The 18,478-nt window shown below is 39.5% G+C and overlaps 1 protein-coding gene across 8 annotated transcripts in view; it reads right to left on the bottom strand.

Moving 5' to 3' along the window:
* Nucleotides 1-13,365, bottom strand: part of LOC115339125 (agouti signaling protein) — a 36,026-nt gene extending 22,661 nt beyond the window's left edge. For 3 of the 8 annotated variants that reach the window (XM_030008631.1, XM_030008626.1, XM_030008630.1), the window contains exon 1: nucleotides 3,127-3,385. The gene's annotated coding sequence lies outside the window, so the exon portion shown is untranslated. Of the gene's footprint in view, nucleotides 1-597; nucleotides 744-3,126; nucleotides 3,386-9,282; nucleotides 9,327-12,005; nucleotides 12,040-12,381; nucleotides 12,521-13,193 lie in introns of those variants that run through there. The other 5 variants (XM_030008632.1, XM_030008629.1, XM_030008633.1 and 2 more) reach the window with 5 other exon arrangements.
* Nucleotides 13,366-18,478: the final 5,113 nt, after the last annotated feature.

Genomic DNA, 18,478 nt, shown 5'->3' with positions numbered 1-18,478 from the left:
GAAGAAGGGAAATCCATGTATGGCTAAGTGGAAGGAGGAGGAAGACAAATTCCAAAATCTTAGAAAGCATACACTGAAACAGCAAGCTTTGAAATTCAACATACAAATGATAAAAAGCTCAGGGTGAATCCCTAAATAATATATACATGGTTATTATTTAGGGATATATATATGTATATGTAGTGACTACAATGTACGTATTTATTTCATGCACTGTGTCCCCTGAAATGCGGTGTATTGCTTTCAGATGATCTGCTCGAAGTTGCTTCTCTGCCACTTCATGTAAAAAAAAGGATAGGAAATAAGTCTTTGTAGATTCCGCATGGTTTGGGCTCAGAAAGGTGTCTGTATGGATTCTTTCTAACTCATGTTTTTAATTGAACAGGAGTGAACTGGATCTGCTCAGCACAGAGCTTTATTTCATTTTATCCTATGTTACAACTGGTCATTCATTGTGGGTCATTGCAGATGGTTCCCCACGATGGGATCAGTCACCTTTATAATTTTTATTTTAAGCAAATGTATCACCACCACCAAGAAACCTGGGTTTTGTTACCAGCTGCAGCCTTCCCAGAGGGTTCCCCTAAAAGAACATACCTGCTGCCATCAGCAGCTGGATACTGGACCTGCAGCTGCTCTGAGCAGAGCTCCTTATTTCAGGGTTGCTTTACACTGGTACAGGTAATACTTCAGTTCTAGACACCTTTGAAAAGTACATGGCAAAATCCACTAAAAAGGGTACTCTGCAGGAAGAATAGAAACAGGCTTATATGTGTACACTCTGTTTAGATATTTTTAACTGGGATACTTCTATTGACAGGATGAAAACATGCTTAATATTTTGCTAAACAGTTAAAATTATCATGTTGAATGGATTTGAAATGCTTAATCAAACACTATTGTGAACATAATGTCTTCCTAAGTATTTGTAGGTGAGAATGCATCTCAGATTTCTTTCATGTCATAAGCATTTAAACATGCAGAGAGAAGCAAATGAAAAAGGTGTGGTGAGTGCTTCCTGAGCAGTGCACTAGTCAGTGCTGCTTTCTACTTCCTTATAACTCAAATTCAATATACATATTTCAAATGAAATAAAGTTTTAACTACCTGAGTCAAAGAAGATTGAAGGGAAATAGTGTGATTTGAAAAACAAATTTCATAAGCAAATGCCATTCAAGAAGTCAGTGGGTTTTTCTGTTAAATTTGCTGTTTTTAAGAAATGTTGTTAAAAAAGTTTTGCAATATTTCTTATGCAAATATGTATACCACACAAGCAAGCAGACTTAATTAACAAAATGTTAACTATCTAGTCAAGGGTTTTAGTAGGTCTTTACTCTGCAAAATACTGGGGACTAATTCATGCGTGTAGCTCTACTTAAGAGTCTGTTCATGTGTAACAGATTAAAGGAAATACTAAAGATAAAAACCTATATTGAAGCTGGCAAAATTCTTCTTCAGTTTTCAGTGAACTGTTTTTTTCCATGTACAAGAAAAATAACATTTTTCCCTAGTTATCTTCCGTATCTGTGATCATTTTTGTATTTTTGCATTTGGGCTAGAATGCTCATGAAAGCTTTCTGAGCCTGCTTCAATGGAGAAAAAAAAATTTTTTCTGTAAAGTGGGAGATGCATAGGGAAGTGCAACTTTGATATTTGGAAAGCCAAACAAGGGACATATTCTTTTTAAAAAAATCAACAAAACCAACCAATAAAAAAAGCCCAAAACAACTACCAAAACCAAACCACAAAAATTCTCCCCCTCCCCACCCCCAAATCCTAATAGGCTCAAAAGACCTTTTTGAGAGAGACTCTGACTAAAACTGCCCAAAATGTAGACTGGAGAGACTTCAAACTATCCAAATAAAATGCAAGTAACTCTAAAGGGGGAGGGAGCACAAACTCTACAGTCAAATAACGCCTCTAAGGAACCCTTCCTGTCTCAATCAGAAGTGTTTCTGATATTAAGAAGGTGATCCACAAACTAGAAAATGCCAGCAAAGCAACAACGACAGTTTTGAACACAATGAGCTACCCTTTCCTTTCATCATCATATGGCTGAAAGTCAAAAGAAAAAGAGAGCTGTATAATATACAAGGAGAAATAAAGTAGGAAAAAAAGTAGACAAAAATATGGAAAACAGTAAGAAAAGCATCTGTTCAGGAAAATAACAAATGTAATAAAATGAACAATTTTATTGTTCATTTTCTAGAGACTGCAGTAACTATAAAATTGATAGAAGTGCTGTAGGAATTTAGGTTGGAAGAAAAATGCTTCTATTGCAAATCGCAATCATAAATTATGTCTACATTTCATATCTTGTTAACTATGTAAAGCAACTGTTGCTTGCTAAACTCACACAAAATTATATAATATTATGAATACTAATGAAGGATTAGACACTTGGATATGTGTAGCATAGAATTACTTTTTTGTGATGTGCTATAGAGAGAACTTACAGGGCAAATTAGAAAAAGAATTACAGTCCAAAGTTTGAAGAGAAATATTACCACTCCCAAAACAAATAAAATCTAAAACCTTAAAATCTTTCAGGAGTTATAAAAGCTTCAGGAAAATAAGGATTTTATTTCAATATTATATAGTAATTTTATTTACCTCACTTGGACCGGAAAAAAAATAATTTAGCTAACCAACCGAAGCAGTGTAAAAATACAGCTTAGGAAATGTACTTTGTTAACATTAAAATCACACAATAAAAGAGTGTATAGAGATAATATAACATTTAAAATAATTTCAGAAAAAAACTTAGATACAAATAGACTAAAGTAAAAAGCAAAATTTGCAACAAAAAAATTGAAGAGCCAGATATATCAAACAGAATCGAAACAATCTAAATCACGGGCAATACTGAAAAAGAAGTATTTGAAGTCGGACAGAAAACTGGAGCAAACAAACACAGAAGAACAAAAAGGTAAATTATCAAAGTTAAGAGAGTTTTAAAACTTTACTGCTTTCCAGACCAGTGAGTTAGATTTGCAGGACTGATTTGAGCGTAAAGGAAGACAAATATCTCCAGCACCATGTAGCAATAAAATACGATCTTTCAAGTCCAAGCAACACGGTGGAAGTTAAATGCCCTGAAGAAGAGGTTAAATGTTTTGGTCCTACCGAAACAGTAAGCTGTTGTCCTATTCATCAGGCCCTAATGAAAATCAGTGCAGCTGGTCTCCCTTGTTCTGCTGATCTGCGGAGAATATAGGCAAAGCTTTTGGAGTTGTTTGTACTCCCGTTTGACTGCTGAGCAGCCTGCTTTTAATATCACCTCCTCCCAAAAGCAATGCAGAAGCATTTACTAAATTTTAGCTGACAAAATTATAACAAGGATGGACAGTCTATTCTTTTCTACTTGAATTTCTGCTTTTTCTCAGTGCCTCGCCCCCCCCCCCCCCCCCCCCCTTCTCTCTTTCGCTGTTGCTCTGAAAAAATCTGGTGGAAAATTGACCCTCAGCCCCTCCTATTTCTCCCCATTTGAAAACCATAGGGACAGTCCTGATCCAGCAGTCTTCAGACAGAGACAGTTTCAGCTGAGGGCAGCTGTTTTTTTCTGTCACTCAGGTAGAAAAAGGTACATAGCAGGGGAACAACTGAAAAGACCTGCCGATAAAAAAAAAGCTGTTGTGCTCTTCAGTACTTGTTTAGGGCTCATTGCTGCAAGTTTCCCTATCTGGCAGTCTTGCTCCCTGGAAAGATCATTATAAATGCCGGGCATGTGCACAAGGAGCTCCTCAGCAGTTTCCTAAGCATGAGAATAGCAGAATTTTTCATTGATTCACTCCAATGAGATAGTTTTGTGGAGTAACTAAAAGTAGGAACATAGAGGAGGAAAGGCTTTTTTCTTAAGCTTGATAACTGCATGTAAAAAAACCAGATGAGTTAACCAGAATGTGGACACAATTATTCAAACGTATCAAATGTCCCTTTATAATTTCAAGGGTTTAATTATACATTTCAATGTTATATTAATACTTTTTGTTGGCTATTTTACAGCCATGTGCATGTCATGTGTGCCATCAGGTTTTTTTATGCCTACTTAACTAAGTTCTGTGCGAGGGGATACATAGAAATAAGTAATTGTTAAGCTATTTAGCTGCTGACAAGATGGCTCGTGTTTGCAGCCTAGAGCACAAAAAATTTCAGATTGCAATAAATGACAAAGGGTCAATGGATTTTTGGAAGCTGAATGATCAAATTTGATTTAACAGCTTCAGGAGTGTTTGTATGAAAAAAGTTGATGGAAGGGGGAAAGGCCCTGATTTGAAATAAAACTGCAGCTCCTTTGCATTTCTCTGTGTGATTAATGAGTCTATTTTTATAAAGACAGTCTTTTAGTGTTCCCTCAGTACTCATCAGGACTATTCCTGGGTTGGAAAAAATACTACTTTTGGAAGGCCTATTTATTTATTTATTTTTTCTTGGTAGGCCTCCCAAACTGTGTTAGTTTAGGTGAGAAAGACAATACTAATGTAACACAAGCTGAGTTTATAGGACTCGAAACATTTGCAAAAAACCTGGGGCCATGGGAATTGCTGTTTCGGAGTTGGAACCACTCCTCAAAACCCACATATTGGAAAACTTTGTAAACATCAAAAGTTTAAAAATTAATTTTTTTTACTACTTCTGATTTAAGGCACTAACAGATTGTGAAGTTGCTTTTTTTTCTGAGTGCTGTCTAGAACACAGCTTACTTTTTGCCATATTTGAAAAGTCTTTCAATTTCCATCTATTTAATCACAGATTTCTTCTGAGATGCAACTAAGACACTGCAGACTGTTTCTTTCTGGTAAATTATCCCAGCTCTTCACTGATTGCAGCCACTTACTTGCTTGGTTTAAAATACTGTGCTCTTGTGTTTGTCCTGAATATCTGTCATGACCGATTTCTTCGGAAACGCCTGTTGCTAGCAGTATTGTAAGTAGGCTGATTTTATTTATTTTTTTTCTTTCCTCCATTAAAAACTGTTTTCTCCATTTTTGTACTGGGGTTTTACCTTTCCAGTGTAACAGCTTCAGTTCTCCTCTTCCATAGTGAAACAGAACAATGAACGGACCATGGTCGTGCAGTTTAAAGAAGGATTTGACACAAATATGAACGGTAAGACTCTGAGGGGACAAAAAGCACATAACTATGTGCTTTATGTATGTAGGTAATCTATTAAACTGAGTGAAGTTATTCAAACACTTAAAAGTGACTGTGGACTTGTATGTTTTCCTGATTCAAGGTCTTTTTTTTGCAGAGAGAGAAGTCTAAAGTAGTTTTACTTAAGTCATAATGCAACATTTCCAGATTTACATGGAGATGATTAGAGATAGAGAATAAAATTTGGCCAAAAATCAGCTTTTCATAGAAGATGTATATAACCATAATATCACTGTGCAAATACAATGCTAAGGAGTATTACTACTGCAGTAAACTGATAGCACTAATGTAGACTTTCAGCTTTTAAATTAAAACCCACCAGAGTGAAAAAGGGCTGTTATCTTTTTGCTTCAAACTGAATAACTTTGTAAATCAAAGAAAACCTTCTGCATCCAAGATGTCTCTTTTTGCAACAAAATTTGAAGAAATGTGTTTTCCATTTTCTGCCCTGGTACTCTCAAATGAAAATTTCTAAGTGCCTTCAAAGAAGTCGTAATCAAGAATTTAATATTTACATCATTACACAATAAAAGAGGTAACTAAGCCGCACATTTGTAAGACTCTTTTAATGTTCTTTACTAAGATATGTGCTGCTGTAGTATGGCAGGACTAGTGAAAAGATGTGATCAGGAACTAACTTTTTAATGTGAAACCAGCCATTTGTGGCCAAGCCTCTGTGCTTTGCAAGCCAGCAGAAGTGTACAAGGACTCAGCCAGGTGATACACAGATAGTTAGTTATTTGTTAAGCATATGTATAATGACATGACTTGTACTGTGGAAGATTGGGATACTTGGAGCAATTTTATGTGCCTAGGCCATTTTGCTTGTAATCCTTTGAACAGCTAACTTAAAGGCAGTTTCCCCATTTGATTTGAAATGTGTGTAGATAACCTTACCTAAATTTTGTGACATCAATTTAAGTAACTAAATCCAGCTTGAATGTTGCTCACCTGTTGTTACAGACAAATGTAACAAAGACCAAAAGGTTTTCAGAAACTATCATGTTTGGTGTTAATATATAAGCAATTTATATCGCAGACCATCTGGGGATTTCTGTTCCTACTAGAGGAAATGCCCAGTGTTTAGCCTCTGCTTTTCCAAAAAGCATCTGGAGCATTAGCTTGGATCCTGGAACACTTAGGGATTACCCACCAACAGAGTTACCGCACAAAGGAAAGATGTGTCCAGCAACCAGAAATGTGGGCAAAAAAAATGTGTCTTCTGTGAGCTACCTGAATGTGCTTGACATGCTTGAGAAGGAGTGTTTGGGGGACCAAATGGTGATGAACACGATGAGAAAAATAATTGTGTGGTGCTCTGAGTAGCTTCTCAGAGTAGCTCTGAGAAGAAACCTAGAACACTGGGAGGAAGAAGGGCTTGCATGAACATAAAATATTTCTGAGGCTCTTGGAAGGACAGATGTTTTTCCCTTGTTGTTCTCTGCTTGTGTTGCTTCACTTTTGTTGGGTGATGAACATGAAGCAGTAGAACTGGTTGAATTTTAGAAGGTTGGAATGTTCTCAGTTGTGAAAATTGACATTTATCACATGAAAAGCTTTAACAGCAACCAAATTTTCCAACTGAAAGAATTTCAATTACAAAACTTTATGTGATGATATCTGCAGGGGAATTTACGGCATCAGCAATTTCCTTTCTTTTGAAAATGCTGTTCTTATTCCATTTTAAAAGTTCAAATTCAGAATGTTCTGATTTTATCTTTTTTTCCATTTGAAATAAAAAATAATTTAGTCAAAATTTTTCACATGAAGGAAAATGTATTTTTCAGACACTGCTGTTATCTGATTTAGGGCCAAATTCTGATCTTAGCTTCTATTCAAGCCCTGAGGCACTGAATTCACATCTTATGACATTGTAGACATTTATGGGACGCAATTAATTTTCTCATTTAAAAAAGAAAGAAATCCCAGGGATTTGTTCTGTGCGGCTTTGAAACAAAACTCAGCTGTCACTCTGGAGAATGGTTTAGGTCAGACATGATGCAGGAATCCTGGTTTGCATTCACAGTACCAGCCATTGTAGCCTTGTAAAAAATTTGGGGTGTGTGCATTTGTCTGTCTTTCTCTTCTCTGATCTCAGTCAGTGTTTCATTTTCTCCCTGTTTGGCTCATTATAGTTTCTATTGTTGTAAGTTTACAAAAATATAAATGTATTTTGCCTTTCCTTCCCCCCGCTTATTTCTTCCTTCTTTCAATAGCTGGCACATCTTGGCTTTTCTTCCTCTTCTTCTGTACTGTCTCATGAACATACTCTTCTATAACATTTGTTTTTCCACACTTCTTTTTCTATCTGTTTCCCTTAGCTCTCTTTGATACATTTTCAGGCTCTCTTTTCTGTCTTTCCTTTAACCACCTTATTTTTTTTTTTTTATTATCCATGCTTTTTGTTCTGTCAACTCCCCCCATTTTGTCATCCTTTCTGTCTTCTCATAATTTCTTCTGGCTGCCTTACCATACCCTTCATCACTGGTTGTCATCCCCAACACGTACTGTTGTATGACACCCTGACTCTTCCGTGCCTACCTCCTACCTGTACCTGGTACCCTCCACATGTGCACATCTTTCTGCAGATGTTATTAGTCACATTAGGGCTGGGATGAGACAAGAGAAGGAGTTTTTCTCCTGTTCCCATAAGGATCTGGATATGGATGTGGTCTGTTTGCTGTTCATATGAAGATCAGTGTGCGTCCATTATCTGCAAAGTCCATTGAATAGCCTGTGAAGTTACAGATTGTATTTTTTAACTGCCTCATACTATCTTATAATAGGATTTGATGTCTTTCATGAGCATATGAGACCAGACTCCTCTTGGCAGCATTTCTCTGATTTTGAAGTTATGTTTGTGTGACAGACAGCAGCCTGATCCATCCTTGTTTTGCGGCATTTATATGGCACAAGAATGTAACGCTTCTCATTTATTTATTTTTTCTCAGTTGCAAATGCTTTTATTGGGAAACCATTGCTATTCTGAAAACCTTTGCAAATTGGCTTAAGGTGTTTTTTCTAATATATGAATAAGAAAGTTAGAAGCCCAGCTTAAATAAAAGTTGCTGTTATTTACAAGACTGTCACCTGTTTATAGTAGGAAGAAAGTTCTCTGCTTCTGTGACATGATAATATCTGCAGGTGATCTAAACATATTTGCTGGAAGGACAATCTGAAGGACCAGTTACAGAATTCACATGAACATGCTGCTCACTTCTAAGAGGAGAAATAACATGTGTCTTCGGACAGCAATACAGTGTAAGGATGGGAAACCCTGTCTGAGCAAAAACAAATTTCTGCATTTCCATACTTTGAGACTCTTATAGGCTTTCTGAATCAATTTAAGTCACTGACATGTCTAATCAGACATTTTCTGATTAGAAACGTTTATATTTTTCAGATATAGTGTGACCTGGGAACACAAATATGAAATAACTGGCAAACTAACAAAAATCTTTTAATAGAAAGAACATTAGAGTGGAAATTCGCAGCTTATATACCTAATATTTTTAAAAGGGAATAGATTATTACAGGCAAATAAACCCTTATCTGAACATGACAAAGTGGATAAAAATAATTAAAAATAGAGTAATTAGGTGTCTGAAATATCATGATAGGATGAGGTTTGAACAATACAGTCAGCCATGAAAGAGTTCCTTTGCAGAAGCATTACAATTTCTCAGTGAGGTTTCTCATTCTCTTAAATATGAGGTCCTGATCCCTCCTGAAAACAGATCACTTGGTTAAACAGATTATATCTGATCTAGTTCTTGCTTTTGTATGGGAATAGATGTAACAAAAATCTCAGAAATACCACTTCGTGCACACCTGGCTTTGCAAAAATCAGTGGAAGGCAGTTTAAGATCATTATTATTTCAGTGGTACATCTCTTGCTGCTAGTTCTGTGGGGTTGCACTGCTATAAAATTAGAGATTTTTCTGTAATAAGTAATGGAGAAGATGGGTATATTTGGAGAACATTCGGAGAAACCTTAGGATTTGGAGAAGTGACATGTGAATGAGGTGAGTGAAATCTATCTGATTTATGCTTTTGAGTAAAATATTGTGAATAGTTGCATTACATTTTGGTAAAATAATGCTACATCAGTTCAGAAGAATGTCTTACCTTTAGGCTTGAGAGGTCTGCTAGTTAATGGTTTATCCTCAAATCTGAGAAATCAAAGAATGCTATTTCAGTGGAAGCAGTCAAAAGGAGTAAAACCTACACATGGCTGCAGGTTAGTACTAGATTTACTGCTGTGTTTATGCAACATAAAAAACTGCACCCACCCCCCCCATCTTGATATGCTATGGTCGTCGTTACCACAGGTTCTCTCATTCCTTTTCATTGCTAGGAAATTCATAACATGGATTGTCTTTCACTCTCATGATGAGCTAGTCTTTCAGCCATATTTGACCTTATTGCTTTACCTGTTGCCCTAATTTTCAGAACATTGTGGCCAATGTGAGATACGATTTTGCTTTGCAGTTTAAATGCTTTATTTCTCAGTGAAGAGAAATACAGAGAATATATTCATCATAGAAATATTGAATATGTCAAAGCTTTTGGGTTGGAACAATACTAGGCAAAGTATTGATTGAAAAACTTAAAAAATCAATCCATACCATCTTTCATTATGTTTATTTAATAAATGTTTATAATAAATTATATATATATATATATAAAGTATTAATAAATTTAATGTTCATGGCAACCAGCCATGAACAGTTAATCCTAACTTTTTTTTTTTTCTTTCATACTTAATCAGAAAGGGGTTTAACTGAAGGCTAAATATTTCAAATTTGTGTTATAAACTTATCTGGCTTGCTCCTGCTTTCTTAGAAATAAGTGGTAAAACTTTAGAGGATGTGTCCTTAGTTAAAACTTTCTTCACTTGCCTGAATAAAGACAGCAAGAGCAAAACAGGTAGAGCAGAGCATGAGGAGAAATACGGGGAAGAAGGAGGCAATACTGACATAAACTTAAAGGTGGCAGACATATGTTAATTACTGCCACTAAAATTTTCTAGATATGCTGCTTGTCACATCTGTTTCAGCTCTGATCACGTCTGTGGTAGGTTTTCAGGACTTTGAATTGTAAATGTTTTTAGGGAAGGGATTTTCATTACTCTTTGAAGTACCTGCTGTATTCCTGACCACTGCAAAACTAATACATGGTGCATCACTATGCCTGAAAATATCAAATATATGCATGACATACATATATTCTATATATATAAAATGCAGTTTGGGAAGCACTTCAATATTTTACATTAAATTCTTATATTCTTTGCATATTAAATTACAAGCTCTAATGACAGTTGTGACCATCCCATGAAAGGAAAAACAGTATTTTAGTTAAATAGCTAATTTACATTCTACATTCATAGCTTAGTTTACTCGGGTTACAGTCGTAACATTTTTCACACCTTAAAGATTTACTGCACTTTGAGGGATGTGGCTAAGCATTAAAAGAGGTTGTGCTGTTGGTATCTTGGAACCTCCTAAGTGAATTTTAATTGTTCAACTACATCTACTTTCTAACTAAACACAGAAAAGGATTTTGAGTACCCCGTAATATTCAATTAATGTTCCCATATTTCTGTTGCAACAACATTTTGTATCAGACATTTCTCAGTTGTGATACTGTATGTTTTCAGATAAATCAGTACATTTTTTGTTGCAAAGACATTTGAAAGGGAGGGAAAAAAATCCCTCACAAAACCAGCATTACAGTAAATTTTTCTTCCTTTTTTTTTTTTTTTCTTCTTTTCCTTTCTACCATTTTAAACTTAAAGCTACTGGGAGTGAAGACTGTTGACCTAATTGCCGTACAAAAAGTTATCTGAGCTTGCATCCTCCTTCAAAAAATGGCGTGAACATTCTTGGAAACTTGCTAGAATTAATCTTAAAGCATAAAACTTCTTTAATGTTTGTGTGAGAGTCACAAAACTGCACACACATGAAATCAAGCATTTAAAGACCTATTAATTAAATTCTTCAAATATTCAGAACTCCCACCTTCTTATTTTCTGTACAAGAAAGGCAATGGACATCTGATCCTTGTTAATACAATCAGTGTGTTTACAGGTTTCAGATTTTTACGCACATCATAAAAACATCTTGTATACATCTGAACATATACAATGTATAATGTTTATAAATAAGACTTGCTGGTACTGGAAGAGGGCAACAAAAATTTTTGGAAAAGGCTTAAAAAACCCCTGATCTAACATTCAATGAAATCACTCCTGAAACAGAGAACAAGATGTAACTCTCCAAAATGAAGAAACTACTTATTTTTTGCCTATAATATAAAGAATTTGAGGCCAGTACGAGACAAAACTCTAATAGCAGAAAAAGTATGTTTCATATGAAAAGATATTTATAAGTCTTAACTGTCCAATTTCTAAAGGCAAACTGATAATTTAAAAGGCAGAAAGAAAACACTATCTTTTCCATAAAGGAGAGCTGCAGAAATTAATATTTTCATTTAACTGAAACTTGTTGTCTCCTTTTTTAATATATTCATTTTTTTATTTCACAAAAACTGGTGAGTAGTTATTACCCTTCATGTTTCAACTGACCAGTGCTATTATTTTTAAATTAAATGATATATATCTGTTTATGCATACCTATAAGCAGAGTATTTAAACCATAGATTTCTCTGGCCCCTGAATTTTCATTTTAGCTTGCTAAACAAATCCATATCACACCTACAGTTCTTGCTGGAGGTATATCTTCCTAAAATATTTTGTTGTAATCTAGAAAAACAGTAAAAAAAAAAAATTATTAATAATTTATGAATAACAGCAAAACATCCACTTAAATAACAAATAATTTACTCACCCCAGGCATGTAGCTGAGGTGAATGTACTTCCAGCCAGATTTGAAAGTCATAGCTGAAGTGCTGTACATTGACTGGCAGTTCTGGCTTTTCTCATTGCAAGGAATTTCCCTGCAAGTCAAGTGAAGCTAATACTGCTAAATCCTTTGATTTATCTAGAGCTTCCTAGGTAACTCATGTTTTAAGGCCTTTCTATAGATTAATTTTTCTTAAAAATAAACCACCAAAGAAAACAAGGTAACTATAAAAACTGCTGTTGCATTAAGGCATCCTGGCATTGTAGTATCAGCCTAAGGGCAGCAAGGAACAGCAGGATATGCTCAATAAATTTTGTTTAGCTGCATCAGAAACGAACGTCCAGACGCATTTACCACATACCTTTCTTATAGGCCTTCCGCTGTCTGTATTTTTAACATTCTGGTTCTGCTTCCTTTTCATATAAATCAGAAGTTAACCTTAAGTCAGTGAATTAAAGATGTGAAAGGTCTTGCTTATATTGAATATCCAAGACACATTGGCAGGGGCGGTACTTCGAAAGGGTTATAATTTTTTTCCTCCCTCCCCAATGCAATGTCAAATGGGACTACTGCTGTCAGTTCACGTGGTCCTTTGTACTTACGCAATAGAAGTTTATACATCAAGTATGTAAAACATAGGAGACCCAGTGTGCGGTTCTAGAGGAGCAAGCAACTGATAATTTAGTTCTACGATGTACATGTTTATACAGCTGTGACCTATTGGTTGCTTGTTTAGTGCCTTTGGGATTGACAGCTATTAAAAGTTGAAAGCAAAGGCCTAAAGAGTGTATTTGGTATCGTCTTGATAGCAGGTTACTTCTACAGGCTCATCATGGAGGGAAGTCTATTGGTTTGGTACCTTCCTTTTTGGAGGCATGAAGGGGAAGAATGTTTGGTCCAATGGGGTTTCCAGGTTTTCTAAAAAATCAAACACCCTGCAAAAATTAGGTATCACTAACCAGGTATTTTGCCTCCTCCAGGGGCATGAGTTCTCATGGCCTCCAGAGCCAGAGTCCTCTTTTCACCTCAGTAATGATGGGCAACAGCACTGGAATGTTTGAGCATCCAATGCTAAAATCAGGACACTGAGTGCTGGGTATCTGTCAAATTTGTGAGGGATTGAAAAAGCTCAATGAACTTTGGGGGACTGTAGAGAAGGCAAATGCCTCTTACCGGCTCCTTTGCTGGGTTCCCTTGCCAGGAGGTTCTGATTTAGCCCCAGTGCTCTTCCATCAAGGATGAAGTTGGCTTGTAGTACAATGTGCAGCTGAGGACTTGAGGCTGTTTCTCTTTCGTCCCCTGCTGCAGTTGGAAACCTCTTCCTTCCCCAACAGAAGAGCATTTCCTTCTCTCCCACTCCCAGGACACTCACTGATCCCATATGTGCTGCAGCTCTGCTCCGGCAGCTTGCTCAGGAAATGGAGGAACACCAATGGCTAGGGGAAGAGGAGGGAGAGTGCAGCTGGCCTCCAGCTCCTCTTCTTTTTCCACTGCTAAAGTAGAGAAGGACCACACTGTCATGGCCTGGAGACAGAATATGGGGCAGGGACACATCAGGGTCAAGTACTGCAGAATGGGGTCTGACTTGGCCATGTAGGGCAGCAGGGTGAGGCACAAAGCTACCATAATGAATATTGTGATTGTACAGGTGCCTGGTTGTAATGTGTGGTTAGCATCATGCTACTGCTGTGGTGTTGGTGCATCATCCATCCTTACGCTGAAAGTGTTGTGTGAGAGCAGCTCGGAACACCTGGCATTTGTTTTCAAGAGTGACCGTTAGAATTTGTTGTGCTGCATGTTTGCCAAGCCTTTGAAGAACTAGTTTCACAAGGTCAGGTTGGAGGATGGCCTTGTGTAGGCCTGGGAAGTTGTGGCTGAAGACAGTCACGAGTATGTCTATGGAATGTTTTTATCTTTAACTGTTCTGAGGACTGGCAAACATCCCAGCTGGGCCAGATATGCCCTCCTGTGTTAGTAGTATTGGCTGTATGCCGTTAGTACTTTCTAGATCTTTGTTGAAACATATATAAGTTGGATTCTTTTGTGAAATAATGGGAATCTTGCACAGAGTGCTTGAGCGCTTAATTGAGTCGCCACAGATGGTGAGCCCGACGTGATTGAGAGAAGACGACGTGATGGAGAGAAGAAGCCAGCACGATTAAGAGAAGAAAACGATGTGATCAAGAGAAGAAGAAAAGATGTGATTCCCCGTCACTGCGGAGACCATGTAATCTAATGGGGAGAGTTTTGAAGAAGTGGCCATGACTCCGAGAAAATAGGTAACAGCAACCCCTGCGGAACGGGTGAGTTGCAAGATTGTGGTAGCATGGGGCAGTCAGTTTCTCAGGAACAAAAGCTCTACTTAAATGCTTTGCAGCACATCTTATGGGCTTCTGAATATAAAGTAACAGAGGGTCAAATTGCTTCACTTTTAATATGGGTAAAGGATAATTGTAACTGGTTTCCCACAAAGGGAACTTTTGATAGCAAGGTTTGGGAAAGAGTTGGGGAGCATTTACAAACGCGAAAAACTTTGGCCCTTGGTGTATCAGAACATTTAATTATGACATGGAGATTTATTTATGCTGCGCTGGTGCATTTACAGCCAGCAGTGAAAATCATACCAATACAGCCTGATACCGCTTTTGAGGAGGCAGTCTGTAAGCAGGCTGCTAATGAGCAGGATTCTGAGTCTGATAATAATTCTTTTGTATCAGGCAGGGTGGACTCTGAAAAAGAGCCGGATTTATATCCCTCATTATCTCCACCACCGCCTGCACTAACACCGTTAACGCACACATCCCGCCGGCAGGCAGACAGGCAGGCAGCGGGCGGGCAGCACGGGTTCCGCGGGCTCGCGGACCCTTACCACCGCACACAGGTCCTCGCCGCCCCGCTGCTGCCTCCCGCCGCTTTTGCACCCCCTTCGCCGCCGCCGCCGCCACCTGCCGCGGCCGCCGCGCCTTCACCACCGCTGCCTCCCACGGCCTCTGCATCCGCCACGGCCGCTGCTGTGCCGCCGCCGTCCCCCACCCACCCACCCAATCGCCTGGTACTCCCTCTCCAGTGTTTGCAGAACTTAAAACAGAACCTGGCTTTGCTGCGCTGCCTGTATCTCCTTCTCCTACTAATCCCTCTAACTCTGTGCCTCTGTCTAATCCTGTGGCTCCTGCTTTACAGCGGTGCGGAGAAAACATTATAGTGGCTTCAGCTCCGCCTTTAACAGACTTTGATACTAAATGTGACAATTGACTTAATGATTTGGGAAAAAATACGCATAGCTTGATGCAACGCTGTCGAGAAAAAGCTCTACAGCAAGGTGATACCGTGTTCACTTTTCCTGTTATATACAAACCCCATACTCCACCACAGCATGACGGTTTACCTTGTGAAATGATAAAAGAATTACGGAAATCGATTCGTGAAAATGGGTTACACAATTCATTTACAATGGGACTAGTGGAAGCAATTGGAGGAACTTATACTATGACTCCTTGGGACTGGAAATTACTTATGAAAACGGTGTTGACTTCTGCTCAGTATTCTGTATGGCAGTTAGAATATAATGATTTGTCGGTGGAACAAATTATGGACAACTTGTCATCAGGGATAGCTATAGATCAAAACATGTTAAAAGGAACAGGCCCTTACATTACACCTCAGGCACAAGCAGCTTTGCCAAAGCAAGTTTTCGATCAAGCTACTCGTATTGCACTGAGATGGGTTGACCCTGGCTGGTTGCCAGGTGCCCACCAAAGCCGTTCTATCACTCCCCCTCCTCAGCTGGACAGGGGAGAGAAAATATAACAAAGAGCTTGTGGGTCGAGATAAGGACAGGAGAGATATCACTCATCACTTACCGTCACGGGCAAAACAGACTCAACTTGGGGAAATTAACTCACTTTATTACAAATCAACCAGAGTAGGGTAATGAGAAATAAAACCGAATCTCAGAACACCTTCCCTCCACCCCTCCCTTCTTCCCGGGCACAACTTCACTCCCGGCTTCTCTACCAACCCCCCCAGCGGCACAGGGGGAACGGGGATGGGGTTTACGGTCAGTTCATCACATGTTGTTTTCTGCCGCTTCATCCTCCTCAGGGGGAGGACTCATCACACTCTTCCCTGCTCCAACGTGGGGTCCCACCCACGGGAGACAGTCCTCCACGAACTTCTCCAACGTGGGCCCTTCCCACGGGCTGCAGTTCTTCACGAACTGCTCCAGCATGGGTCCTTTCCACGGTGTGCAGTCCTTCAGGAGCACACTGCTCCAGCGTGGGTCCCCCACGGGGTCACAAGTCCTGCCAGAAAACCTGCTCCGTGGGCTCCTCTCTCCACAGATCCGCAGGTCCTGCCAGGAACCTGCTCCAGCGCAGGGTTCCCACGGGGTCACAGCCTCCTTCGGGAAACCCACCTGCTCCGGCTTGGGGTCCTCCACGGGCTACAGGTGGATATCTGCTCCACCGTGGACCTCCATGGACTGCAGGGGGACAGCCTGCCTCACCATGGTCTTCACCACGGGCCGCAGGGGAATCTCTGCTCCGGCGCCTGGAGCATCTCCTCCCCCTCCTTCTTCACTGACCTTGGTGTCCGCAGAGTTGTTTCTCTTACATGATCTCACTCCTCTCTCCGGCTGCCGAACCAGCCTGTCCCAACTTTTTTCCTTCTTAAAAATGTTATCACAGAGGCGTTACCGCTATCTCTGATTGGCTCGGCCTTGGCCGGCAGCAGGTCCATCTTAGAGCCGGCTGGTATTGGCTCTCTCTCGAACACAGGGGAAACTTCCAGCAACTTCTTACAGAAGCCACCCCTGTAACCCCCCCCCGCTACCAAAACCTTGCCAGCAAAACCAATACATGCACTCATGGCTATACGACGAGTACCTGAAACTGGGCAAAGTACCATTTCATTTGCCTCTATACGACAGGGCTCTCAGGAACCGTATGTATCTTTTATTGATCGCCTTCAAGCTGCGATAACACGGCAGGTAGAAAATCAGGAAGCTGCAAAAGCATTATTATTTCAGTTGGCTTATGAGAATGCAAATTCAGACTGTCAGGCTGCACTGAAGTCAGTTAAAGGAAGAGCTACTGACATTGGGCAGTATATTAAGATATGTCAAAATATAGGGACAGAAACTCATAGAGCTAACATGTTAGCTGCTGCACTGTCACAGCAACTAAATGTTCATCAAGTTACTATGAAATGTTTTGAGTGTGGAAAATTGGGACATATGGCTAAGCACTGTCCTAAACGACAAAAATCCAAACGTGATAAACCTGTAAATCACTTCTGCCCTCATTGTAGTAAAGGATATCATTGGGCCAATCAACACAAATCGACATTTGATAAAGAAGGTAATCTCTTCCATGGAAACTACAGGAGGGGCGCGAGACCCAGTGCCCCGCAAACCAACAGGGTCTGGAATTCGGTGGAGGCACCACTAACCGATGGGACTGCTACACAAACAGGCAGCACACAAGAACCATCTATGACCTCAAGCCTGCAACTACAGGGAGTGCTGGGCTGGATTTGGCAACAGCAGCCGACCTCTCAATAAAAGAACAGAGGATTTATATTGTGGGGACTGCAATATTCGGACCTTTGCCTGATGGCATGTTAGGATTAATAATTGGATGATCTAGTGCTACGACACAGGGAATAATTGTATACCCTGGAGTTATTGATCCAGATTATCAAGGGGAAATTAAAATCATGCTAGCTTCCATGCAAATTCCATGTACAATTCCAGCAAACAAAAAAATAGCTCAATTAATATTGCTTCCTTGTTGGATACCTCATAACATGCAAAATAATTGAGGCAACGGTAGCTTTGATAGCACCAGGAGTCCTTTTGTATTGTGGTCACAGGAAATAACACAGCAACAGCCGATTTTGAAATTGTAAATTGAGGGTAGATGATTTTCAGGATTGCTAGATACCGGAGCAGACGTTTCTATAATATCAAAAAAGGACTGGCCAACTTCGTGGCCATTGCAAATAGCTCTTTCTACAATTGTTGGTATAGGAGGCACTCGACAGCCCATGCGAAGTGCCAAACTTTTGTCAGTAAAGGGGCCTGAGAAGCATGAAGCATGGATTCAGCCTTATGTACTTGACTCATCTGTAAATTTGTGGGGCAGAGATTTATTGAAACAATGGCACATTACCCTAACCACAGTCAATTCAAATTTATCCTAAGGGTCACTGATGTAAAACCCCTGCTCAAACTTATGTGGCTGTCCTGGGTTCAGCTGGGATAGAGTTAATTTTTACAGGAACCTGGGAGGTGGGGGGGCATAGCCGGGGCAGCTGACCTGAACTAGCTAAGGAGCTATTCCATACCATGTGACATCATGCTCAGTATATAAATGGGGAGTGGGCCGGGGGGGAGGGCTCTCCTGCTCTCTCTCGACTTTCGGTGGGGGAAGTGACGGAGCGTCGGGTCCCTGGTGGTG

The sequence above is a fragment of the Aquila chrysaetos genome, chromosome 3 (genome assembly GCF_900496995.4).
Source record: "Aquila chrysaetos chrysaetos chromosome 3, bAquChr1.4, whole genome shotgun sequence".
Lineage (NCBI taxonomy): Eukaryota > Metazoa > Chordata > Aves > Accipitriformes > Accipitridae > Aquila > Aquila chrysaetos.
The sequence above is the reverse complement of the archived record's forward strand: the minus strand, read 5'-3'. Positions and strand labels throughout refer to the sequence as shown.